Source organism: Lithobates pipiens, unplaced genomic scaffold (genome assembly GCF_037356315.1).
Source record: "Lithobates pipiens isolate NorthernLeopardFrog02 unplaced genomic scaffold, aLitPip1_a1.2 Scaffold_18, whole genome shotgun sequence".
NCBI classification, from domain to species: domain Eukaryota; kingdom Metazoa; phylum Chordata; class Amphibia; order Anura; family Ranidae; genus Lithobates; species Lithobates pipiens.
The window spans coordinates 513,166,455-513,177,401 of NW_027507758.1; the positions used below are offsets into that span (position 1 = coordinate 513,166,455).

The window sequence follows — 10,947 nt, forward strand, 5'->3', positions numbered from 1 at the left end:
GCGGTATACACACCACTCCTACAGCATCCCTGCCCATTGGAAATCAATGGGCAGCGTCTCCGAACCACCGACAAAGTGCTTTTTCGGCTGCTGGCGGAGGTTAAAAGCGCCCAGCTAGTGGCCAAATAGCGCCGCAAAAACAACGGTAAAGTGGCACTTTACCGCCGACGCCCCCAGCGTGAAAGTAGCACAGTGCTGGATAGCAAACAATATGGTCATAAAGGGTGTAAAACCTTCTGGATGTCAAAAACAAACAGCAAACTGAAAGACAAAAAGTTAAGGAAATAAGCAACAAGACAAGAGTATGAGCAAAAAAAGGCACTGACCATTTTATTGATGTTAAAAGCATATTATTTTTAAACTTTTAAAAACAGTGAATTTTATTCAAGAAACCATTTATGGTGACGGACGATACAAGATTGGAAAAGTGTAAAGGTGAGCTGCATAAAGAATTGGTATATATGTTTCCACTCCAAAAGTACACGGCCAATCACGGGCGGATGAGAAAATTGCAGATCTGCATGGTGACAGCCCAAACAGATGGGGGAAGCTGAAAAAGAAAAACATTGAAGAGTCAGAAACTGATAAATTTAGAAATGCATGGTAACATACCTCTAACGTTGGTTAACTAAAAAATGGATGGGCCAGGGATTTAAATTTCCATTTAGAACTGGCTGGGCTCACATGGGGAATGCAGCGGCTCACAGCAGGAGTCCGGGGCGTCTCCATTCAATGTTTCAGCTCAAAATTTTGGCTGAATTCAGACCTGAAATGAATCAAAAGACGCGCAGGACTCCTGTGCAATTCACACTGGAGACTGCAGAGATGTGTGAACCGGCTCCATAGAGAGTCGCTCACAATCTCCTGCTATGCGCATTGGATGCGGTGGAAACCCTCATCCAATTCGCAATAGTGTGAACCCGGTCACAAAGTTTGTAAAAAATTGTTTAATTGAAATATAATAATAAGTTCGCTGAGGAGTGAGGAAACCTACCTACTCCAAACCACTAAAAATTAGGAATTACCCCAACCGCTGGCTACACAGACAGGTAGATCACCACCCCCTAGACTGACACCCCCCATAACAAACTACTGACACCTCAGACTGACCCCCGTCCAACTGAAACACCAGACTGAGCCCCTGCCACTAATACACGTCACCCCCAAATAATGACAATAATAACTGCTACCGGTTTCCTTTTTCCCCCCTCTATGACAGTTGGGGGGTTAAGTTTGTGTCCTCCCACAATAGTACTAATGCAGGTCGTGAAATTCTGTATCCCCTCTTATAATATTACAGGCTGTGAAATTTAGCATCCCTCTTGTTGTAATGAAAGTATTTAAAATAGGTATCCCCTCCAGTAATGCAGGCTGTGAAGATAGGTAAGGATGCACCAAATGGGTTTTTTGGTGCCGAAACCGAAAATAAATCTTCCTTGATCCCGAAAACCGAATAACACCGATACCGAAAGTGACTGTTTTTAAAATAACAATTTATACAGGAGATGGTCAGAGACTGCAGAGATGGTCAGAGACCGAGGACATGGTACAGGAGATGGTCAGAGACTGAAGATATGATACAAGAGATCAATGCAGCCTCACCAGTGCTCGTCAGATGCAGCCAGCCAGTGTCCCCAGTAGTGCAGCCAGCGTCCCGGCCTATGTCCCCGGTAGTGCAGCCAGCGTCCCAGTCTATGTCCCCGGTAGTGCAGCCAGCGTCCCAGCCTATGTCCCCGGTAGTGCAGCCAGCGTCCCAGCCTATGTCCCCGGTAGTGCAGCCAGCGTCCCGGCCTATGTCCCCGGTAGTGCAGCCAGCGTCCCGGCCTATGTCCCCGGTAGTGCAGCCAGCGTCCCGGCCTATGTCCCCGGTAGTGCAGCCAGTGTCGCCATTGCAGCCAGTGAAGGGAGAGAGCCGCCGCTTGTATCATTATAGCGCCCCCCCGCCCCTGGTGCCGCCTATCAGGGGTGCTTCCTAGATCATAGAAAAGAGGTTTGATCTGTTTATCAAAGTGCATGGACAAGGTAGAGGGGCTGTATGTGACAGCACGCAGCAGGGAACACAGATATTGAAATGAAAGCTGTGATGTTCCCGGTGCTATAATGAAACAGGCGGCGGCTCTCCTCTTTTCTATGATCTAGGAAGCCCCCCTGATATGCGGCACCAGGGGCAGAGCCCCACCCAATTTTCCGTGCAAGTATCGGCAAAAATTCTCTTTCTGCTTTTTGCCAAAAGGGCCATTTTCAGCCGATATGTTTCGGCGGTCGAAATTTTGGTGCATCCCTAAAAATAGGTATCCCCAAGTAATGCAGGGCGTGAAAATAGGCATCACCCCTTATAATGCAGGGCGCCTGTGCCTCCCTGTGACATCCAGGCAGCCTGTGCCAACCATTGTGTACCTCCTGTGGCATGCAGCCTGTGGCCCCCCCATGACACCCAGCCAGTGTAGCCTGTGGCCCCCCCGTGACATCCAGACTGCCCTCCCATGTGACTTCCAGACTTGCCCCCCCTCTGTGACCTCCAGACTTGCCCCTGTGACAGACTTCCCCCCCCCCATGTGACATCCAGACTTGCCTGCCCCCCCATATGTGACATCCAGACTTCCCTGCCCCCCATATGTGACATCCAGACTTCCCTGCCCCCCCATATGTGACATCCAGACTTCCCTGCCCCCCCCATATGTGACATCTTGCCTGCCCCCCCCATATGTGACCTCCAGACTTGCCCCTGTGACAGACTTTCCCCCATGTGACATTCAGACTTGCCTGCCCCATATGCGACATCCAGACTTGCCCCCCCATATGTGACATCCAGACTTGCCCCCCATATGTGACATCCAGACTTGCCCCCCCCGTGACAGACTTACCCCGTGAGATATCCAGACCTGCCCCCCCTTGTAACATCCAGACTTGCCCCCCTCTGTGACATCCGACTTGCCTCCCGTGACAGACTTGCCCCGTGAGACATCCAGACTTGCCCCCCCCTTGTGACATCCAGACTTGCCCCCCCTTGTGAAATCCAGACTTGCCGCCCCCCCATCGTAACATACAAACTTGCCGCCCCCCCATATGTGACATACAGACTTGCCCCGTGTGGCATCCAGACTGGCCCCCCCGTGACATCCAGACTTGTCCCCCCTGTGACAGACTTGACTCGTGTGACATTCAGACTTGCCCCCCATGTGACATCCAGACTTGCCCTTCCCCCCGGTGACATCCAGACTTGCCCTTCCCCCGGGTGACATCCAGACTTGCCCTTACCCCCGGTGACATCCAGACTTGCCCTTCCCCCCGGTGACATCCAGACTTGCCCCGTGTGACAGACTTTCCCTGGATGACATTCAGACATGCCCCCTCCCAGGTGACATCCAGACTTGCCCCCCCAGATGGCATCCAGATTTGCCACCCCCAGGTGACATCCAGACTTGCCGCCCCCCCATATGTGACATACAGACTTGCCCCCACCAGGTGACATCCAGACTGCCCCCCATGACAGACTTGCCCCATGTGACACCCAGATTTCCCCCCGTGTGACATCCAGACTGCCCCCCCCCTGGTGACATCCAGACTGGCCCCCCCTGGTGACATCCAGACTGGCCCCCCCTGGTGACATCCAGACTGGCCCCCCCTGGTGACATCCAAACTTGCCCCTCCCCCCATATGTGACATCCAGACTTGCCCCCCCCATATGTGACATCCAGACTTGACCCCCCCATATGTGACATCCAGACTTGACCCCCCATATGTGACATACAGACTTGCCCGGTGAGACATACAGACTTGCCCCTCCCCCGTGACAGACTTACCCCGTGAGACATCCACACCTGCCCCCCCTTGTAACATCCAGACTTGCCCCCCCTCTGTGACATCCGACTTGCCCCCTGAGACATCCAGACTTGCCCCCCCTTGTGACATCCAGACTTGCCACCCCCCTCTGTGACATCCAGACTTGCCACCCCCCTCTGTGACATCCAGACTTGCCGCCCCCCTCTGTGACATCCAGACTTGCCGCCCCCCCTCTGTAACATCCAGACTTGCCCCCCCTTGTGACATCCAGACTGGCCCCCCCTGGTGACATCCAGACTGGCCCCCCCTGGTGACATCCAAACTTGCCGCCCCCCCCCCCGTGACATCCAAACTTGCCCTCCCCCCATATGTGACATCCCCATATGTGACATCCAGACTTGCCCCCCCATATGTGACATCCAGACTTGCCCCCCCATATGTGACATACAGACTTGCCCCTTCCCCGTGACAGACTTACCCCCTGAGACATCCAGACCTGCCCCCCCTTGTAACATCCAGACTTGCCCCCCCTCTGTGACATCCAGACTTGCCCCCTGAAACATCCAGACTTGCCCCCCCTTGTGACATCCAGACTTGCCACCCCTCTCTGTGACATCCAGACTTCACCCCCCATATGTGACATCCAGACTTGCCCCCCCATGTGACATCCAGACTTGCCCCCCCCAAATGTGACATCCAGACTTGCCCCCCCATATGTGACATCCAGACTTGCCCCCCCCCCCCCCATATGTGACATCCAGACTTGCCCCCCCCATATGTTACATCCAGACTTGCCCCCCATATGTGACATACAGACTTGCCCCTCCCCCGTGACAGACTTACCCCGTGAGACATCCAGACCTGCCCCCCCTTGTAACATCCAGATTTGCCCCCCCTCTGTGACATCCAGACTTGCCCCCTGAGACATCCAGACTTGCCACCCCCCCCTCTGTGACATCCAGACTTGCCACCCCCCCCTCTGTAACATCCAGACTTGCCCCCCCATATGTGACATACAGACTTGCCCCACCAGGTGACATCCTTGCCCCGTGTGACATCCAGACTTGCCCGCCCTGTGACATCCAGACTGGCCCCCACCAGGTGACATCCAGACTTGTCCCCCCTGTGACAGACTTGCCCTGTGTGACATCCAGACTGGCCCCCCTGGTGACATCCACACTGGCCCTCCCCCCGGTGACATGCAGACTTGCCCCATGTGACATCCAGACTGCCCCTCTGTGACAGACTTGCCCTGGGTGACATCCAGACTTGCCCCCCTGCTGTGACATCAAGACTTGCCCCCCGGTGAGACATCCAGAATGCCCCCCTGTGACAGACTTGCCCTGGATGACATTCAGACATGCCCCCTCCCAGGTGACATCCAGACTTGCCCCCCTGCTGTGAAACCAGACTTGCCCCCCCAGGTGACATCCAGACTTACCACCCCCCATATGTGACATCCAGACTGCCCCCCCCCCCCAGTGATAGACTTGCCCTGGGTGACATCCAGACCTGCCCCCCCAAAAGACATCCAGACTTGCCCCCCCCAAGGTGACATCCAGACTTGGGCCCCCCCCGGTGACATCCAGACTTCCCCCCCATATGTGACATCCAGACTTGCCCGCCCCCATATGTGACATCCAGACTTGCCCCCCCATATGTGACATCCAGACTTGCCCCCCCATATGTGACATCCAGACTTGCCCCCCCATATGTGACATCCAGACTTGCCCCCTCATATGTGACATACAGACTTGCCCGGTGTGACATACAGACTTGTCCCCCGTGACACACTTGCCCTGGGTGACATCCAGACTTGCCCCCCCAGGTGACATCCAGACTTGCCTCCTTATATGTGACATCCAGACTTGCCCCCCCAGGTGACATCCACCAGGGGGGCCAGTCTGGATGTCAAACGGGGCAGTCTGGATGTCCCCCCAGGTGACATCCAGACTTGCCCCCTGACATCCAGACTTGCCCCATGTGACATCCTGACTGCCCCCGTGACAGACTTGCCCTGGGTGACATCCAGACTTGCCCCCCCAAAAGACATCCAGACTTGCCCCCCGTGACAGACTTGCCCTGGGTGACATCCAGACCTGCCCCCCCAAAAGACATCCAGACTTGCCCCCCCAAGGTGACATCCAGACTTGGGGCCCCCCCGGTGACATCCAGACTTCCCCCCCATATGTGACATCCAGACTTGCCCGCCCCCATATGTAACATCCAGACTTGCCCCCCCATATGTGACATCCAGACTTGCCCCCCCCATATGTGACATCCAGACTTGCCCCCCCATATGTGACATCAAGACTTGCCCCCCCATATGTGACATACAGACTTGCCCGGTGTGACATACAGACTTGCCCCCCGTGACAGACTTGCCCTGGGTGACATCCAGACTTGCCCCCCCAGGTGACATCCAGACTTGCCCCCTCATATGTGACATCCAGACTTGCCGCCCCAGGTGACATCCAGTCTGGATGTCAAACAGGGTAGTCTGGATGTTCCCCCAGGTGACATCCAGACTTGCCCCCCCCAGGTGACATCCAGACTTGCCCCCTGACATCCAGACTTGCCCCATGTGACATCCTGACTACCCCCGTGACAGACTTGCCCTGGGTGACATCCAGACTTGCCCCCCCAAAAGACATCCAGACTTCCCCTGGGTGACTTTCAGACTTGCCCCCCAAGGTGACATCCAGACTTGGGCCCCCCCGGTGACATCCAGACTTCCCCCCCATATGTGACATCCAGACTTGCCCCCCATATGTGACATCCAGACTTGCCCCCCCATTTGTGACATCTAGACTTGCCCCCCATATGTGACATCTAGACTTGCCCTCCCATATGTGACATACAGACTTGCCCGGTGTGACATACAGACTTGCCCCCCCGTGACAGACTTGCCCTGGGTGACATCCAGACTTGCCCCCCCAAGGTGACATCCAGACTTGCCCCCCCAGGTGACATCCAGACTTGCCCCCCTAGGTGACATCCAGACTTGCCCCCCCAGGTGACATCCACCAGGGGGGCCAGTCTGGATGTAACACGGGGCAGTCTGGATGTCCCGCCAGGTGACATCCAGACTTGCCCCCCCAGGTGACATCCATACTTGCCCCCTGACATCCAGACTTGCCCTATGTGACATCCTGACTGCCCCCCCGTGACAGACTTGCCCTGGGTGACATCCAGACTTGCCCCCCCAAAAGACATCCAGACTTGCCCCCCATGAAAGACTTGCCCTGGGCGACATCCAGACTTGCCCCCCCATATGTGACATTAAGCTTTCACCCCCATGTGACATCCAGACTTGCCCCCTCCCAGGTGACATCCAGACTTGCCCTCCCCCGGTGACAGACTTGCCCAGTGTGACATCCAGACTGCCCCCCGTGACAGACTTGCCCTGGGTGACATCCAGACTTGCCCCCCCTCCGGTGACATCCACACTTGCCCCCCGGTGACATCCAGACTTGCCCCATGTGACATCCTGACTGCCCCCCCGTGACAGACTTACCCTGGGTGACATCCAGACTTGCCTCCCCCAAAAGACATCCAGACTTGCCCCCCCCAGGTGACTTCCTGACTTGCCCCCCATATGTGACATCCAGACTTGCCCCCCCCCAGGTGACCTCCACCAGGGGGGCCAGTCTGGATGTCACACGGGGCAGTCTGGATGTCCCCCCAGGTGACATCCAGACTTGCCCCCCCAGGTGACATCCAGACTTGCCCCCTGACATCCAGACTTGCCCCATGTGACATCCTGACTGCCCCCCCATGACAGACTTGCCCTAGGTGACATCTAGACTTGCCCCCCCCCCAAGGTGACATCCAGATTTGCCCCCCAAGGTGACATCCAGACTTGCCCCCTGACATCCAGACTTGCCCCATGTGACATCCTGACTGCCCCCCGTGACAGACTTGCCCTGGGTGACATCCAGACTTGCCCCCCCCAAGGTGACATCCAGACTTGCCCCCTCCCAGGTGACATCCAGACTTGCCCTCCCCCGGTGACAGACTTGCCCAGTGTGACATCCAGACTGCCCCCCGTGACAGACTTGCCCTGGGTGACATCCAGACTTGCCTCCCCCAGAAGACATCCAGACTTGCCCCCCCATATGTGACATCCAGACTTGCCCCCCCAGGTGACATCCAGACTTGCTCCCCCAGGTGACATCCAGACTTGCCCCCTGACATCCTGACTGCCCCGTGACAGACTTGCCCTGGGTGACATCCAGACTTGCCCCTCTAGGTGACATCCAGACTTGCCCCCCCAGGTGGCATCCACCAGGGGGGCCAGTCTGGATGTCACATGGGGCAGTCTGGATGTCCCGCCAGGTGACATCCAGACTTGCCCCCCCAGGTGACATCCAGGCTTGCCCCCTGACATCCAGACTTGCCCCATGTGACTTCCTGACTGCCCCCCGTGACAGACTTGCCCCCCCATATGTGACATTAAGATTTCACCCCCATGTGACATCCAGACTTGCCCCCTCCCAGGTGACATCCAGACTTGCCCTCCCCCGGTGACAGACTTGCCCAGTGTGACATCCAGACTGCCCCCCGTGACAGACTTGCCCTGGGTGACATCCAGACTTGCCTCCCCCAGAAGACATCCAGACTTGCCCCCCCATATGTGACATCCAGACTTGCCCCCCAGGTGACATCCAGACTTGCTCCCCCAGGTGACACCCAGACTTGCCCCCTGACATCCTGACTGCCCCGTGACAGACTTGCCCTGGGTGACATCCAGACTTGCCCCTCTAGGTGACATCCAGACTTGCCCCCCCAGGTGGCATCCACCAGGGGGGCCAGTCTGGATGTCACATGGGGCAGTCTGGATGTCCCGCCAGGTGACATCCAGACTTGCCCCCCCAGGTGACATCCATACTTGCCCCCTGACATCCAGACTTGCCCTATGTGACATCCTGACTGCCCCCCGTGACAGACTTGCCCTGGGTGACATCCAGACTTGCCCCCCCAAAAGACATCCAGACTTGCCCCCCCATGAAAGACTTGCCCTGGGCGACATCCAGACTTGCCCCCCCATATGTGACATTAAGATTTCACCCCCATGTGACATCCAGACTTGCCCCCTCCCAGGTGACATCCAGACTTGCCCTCCCCCGGTGACAGACTTGCCCAGTGTGACATCCAGACTGCCCCCCGTGACAGACTTGCCCTGGGTGACATCCAGACTTGCCCCCCCCTCCGGTGACATCCACACTTGCCCCCCAGTGACATCCAGACTTGCCCCATGTGACATCCTGACTGCCCCCCCGTGACAGACTTACCCTGGGTGACATCCAGACTTGCCTCCCCCAAAAGACATCCAGACTTGCCCCCCCAGGTGACTTCCAGACTTGCCCCCCATATGTGACATCCAGACTTACCTCCACCAGGGGGGCCAGTCTGGATGTCACACGGGGCAGTCTGGATGTCCCCCCAGGTGACATCCAGACTTGCCCCCCCAGGTGACATCCAGACTTGCCCCCTGACATCCAGACTTGCCCCATGTGACATCCTGACTGCCCCCCCAAGACAGACTTGCCCTAGGTGACATCTAGACTTGCCCCCCCCAAGGTGACATCCAGATTTGCCCCCCAAGGTGACATCCAGACTTGCCCCCTGACATCCAGACTTGCCCCATGTGACATCCTGACTGCCCCCCGTGACAGACTTGCCCTGGGTGACATCCAGACTTGCCCCCCCCAGGTGACATCCAGACTTGCCCCCCCAGGTGACATCCAGACTTGCCCCCCAGGTGACATCCAGACTTGCCCCCTGACATCCAGACTTGCCCCATGTGACTTCCTGACTGCCCCCAGTGACAGACTTGCCCTGGGTGACATCCAGACTTGCCCCCCCCCCAAAAGACATCCAGACTTGCACCCCCCGGGACAGACTTGCCCTGGGTGACATCCAGACTTGCCCCCCCAAAAGACATCCAGACTTGCCCCCCCAAGGTGACATCCAGACTTGGGCCCCCCCGGTGACATCCAGACTTGGGCCCCCATATGTGACATCCAGACTTGCCCCCCCAGGTGACATCCACCAGGGGGTCCAGTCTGGATGTCCCCCCAGGTGACATCCAGACTTGCCCTCCCCCGGTGACAGACTTGCCCCGTGTGACATTCAGACTGCCCCACGTGACAGACTTGCCCTGGGTGACATCCAGACTTGCCCCCCCTCCGGTGACATCCAGACTTGCCCCATGTGGCATCCTGACTGCCCCCCCCCCGTGACAGACTTGTCCTGGGTGACATCCAGACTTGCCTCCCCCAGAAGACATCAAGACTTGCCCCCCCATATGTGACATCCAGACTTGCCCCCCCCAGGTGACGTCCAGACTTGCTCCCCAGGTGACATCCAGACTTGCCCCTGATATCCTGACTGCCCCGTGACAGACTTGCCCTGGGTGACATCCAGACTTGCCCCCCCAGGTGACATCCAGACTTGCCCCCCCCAGGTGACATCCAGACTGCGCCCCGTGACAGACTTGCCCTGGGTGACATCCAGACTTGTCCCCCCAAGGTGACATCCAGACTTGGCCCCCCCAAGTGACATCCACCAGTGGGGGCCAGTCTGGATGTCCCCCCAGGTGACATCCAGAATTGCCCCCTCCCAGGTGACATCCAGACTTGCCCCCCCCACATACTTTCCCCCCCTTGTGACATCTAGACTGCCCCCCCCCCAGTGACATGGAACCAGCCTGTGTCCCCCGTTGTCATGGAGATTATGCGCTGCTCACCTCGGCCACTCAGATGAAGATCGAGTCCTCCAATCAGATGAAGAGTGGATAACTGATTATAAGGCAGAGGCTGGCCGAGCGGCGTCACTTTGCTGCTGCTGTGCCAGGAAGAGGTCGTGTGCTCTTCAGAGGCTGTTTTAACAGGACACAGCGCCCTACAGAGGACAAATCGGAGACTACACCCCCCCATTCTTCATAGCACATCTATTGGAGAGAAAGTAAGTGTCATATGACCGATGTCACCTGATGGGGCGGGTCCAGTGTCGGGATGTGGGCGGGCTTGTGTAACGATCCCTCAGTGTTTTCTCTCCTCCTTTCTAGTCTGAGGGAAGAGAAATGCCAGGCAGTGGTCCACCATATCCTCTGTGACAGGGGCCCCCCACACCCTCCCTGACAGGGGCCCCCCACACCCT

At 57.2% G+C, this 10,947-nt stretch overlaps 1 long non-coding RNA gene across 1 annotated transcript; it reads right to left on the bottom strand.

The window, feature by feature from the left end:
* Positions 1-303: 303 nt before the first annotated feature.
* On the bottom strand, positions 304-10,687 carry LOC143990243 (uncharacterized). The gene is made up of 2 exons (XR_013277239.1): positions 10,535-10,687; positions 304-550 (listed from the first exon to the last, which is right to left on the bottom strand). It is a non-coding gene; the product is annotated as an uncharacterized LOC143990243 (long non-coding RNA).
* Between the last annotated feature and the right edge of the window lie 260 nt (positions 10,688-10,947).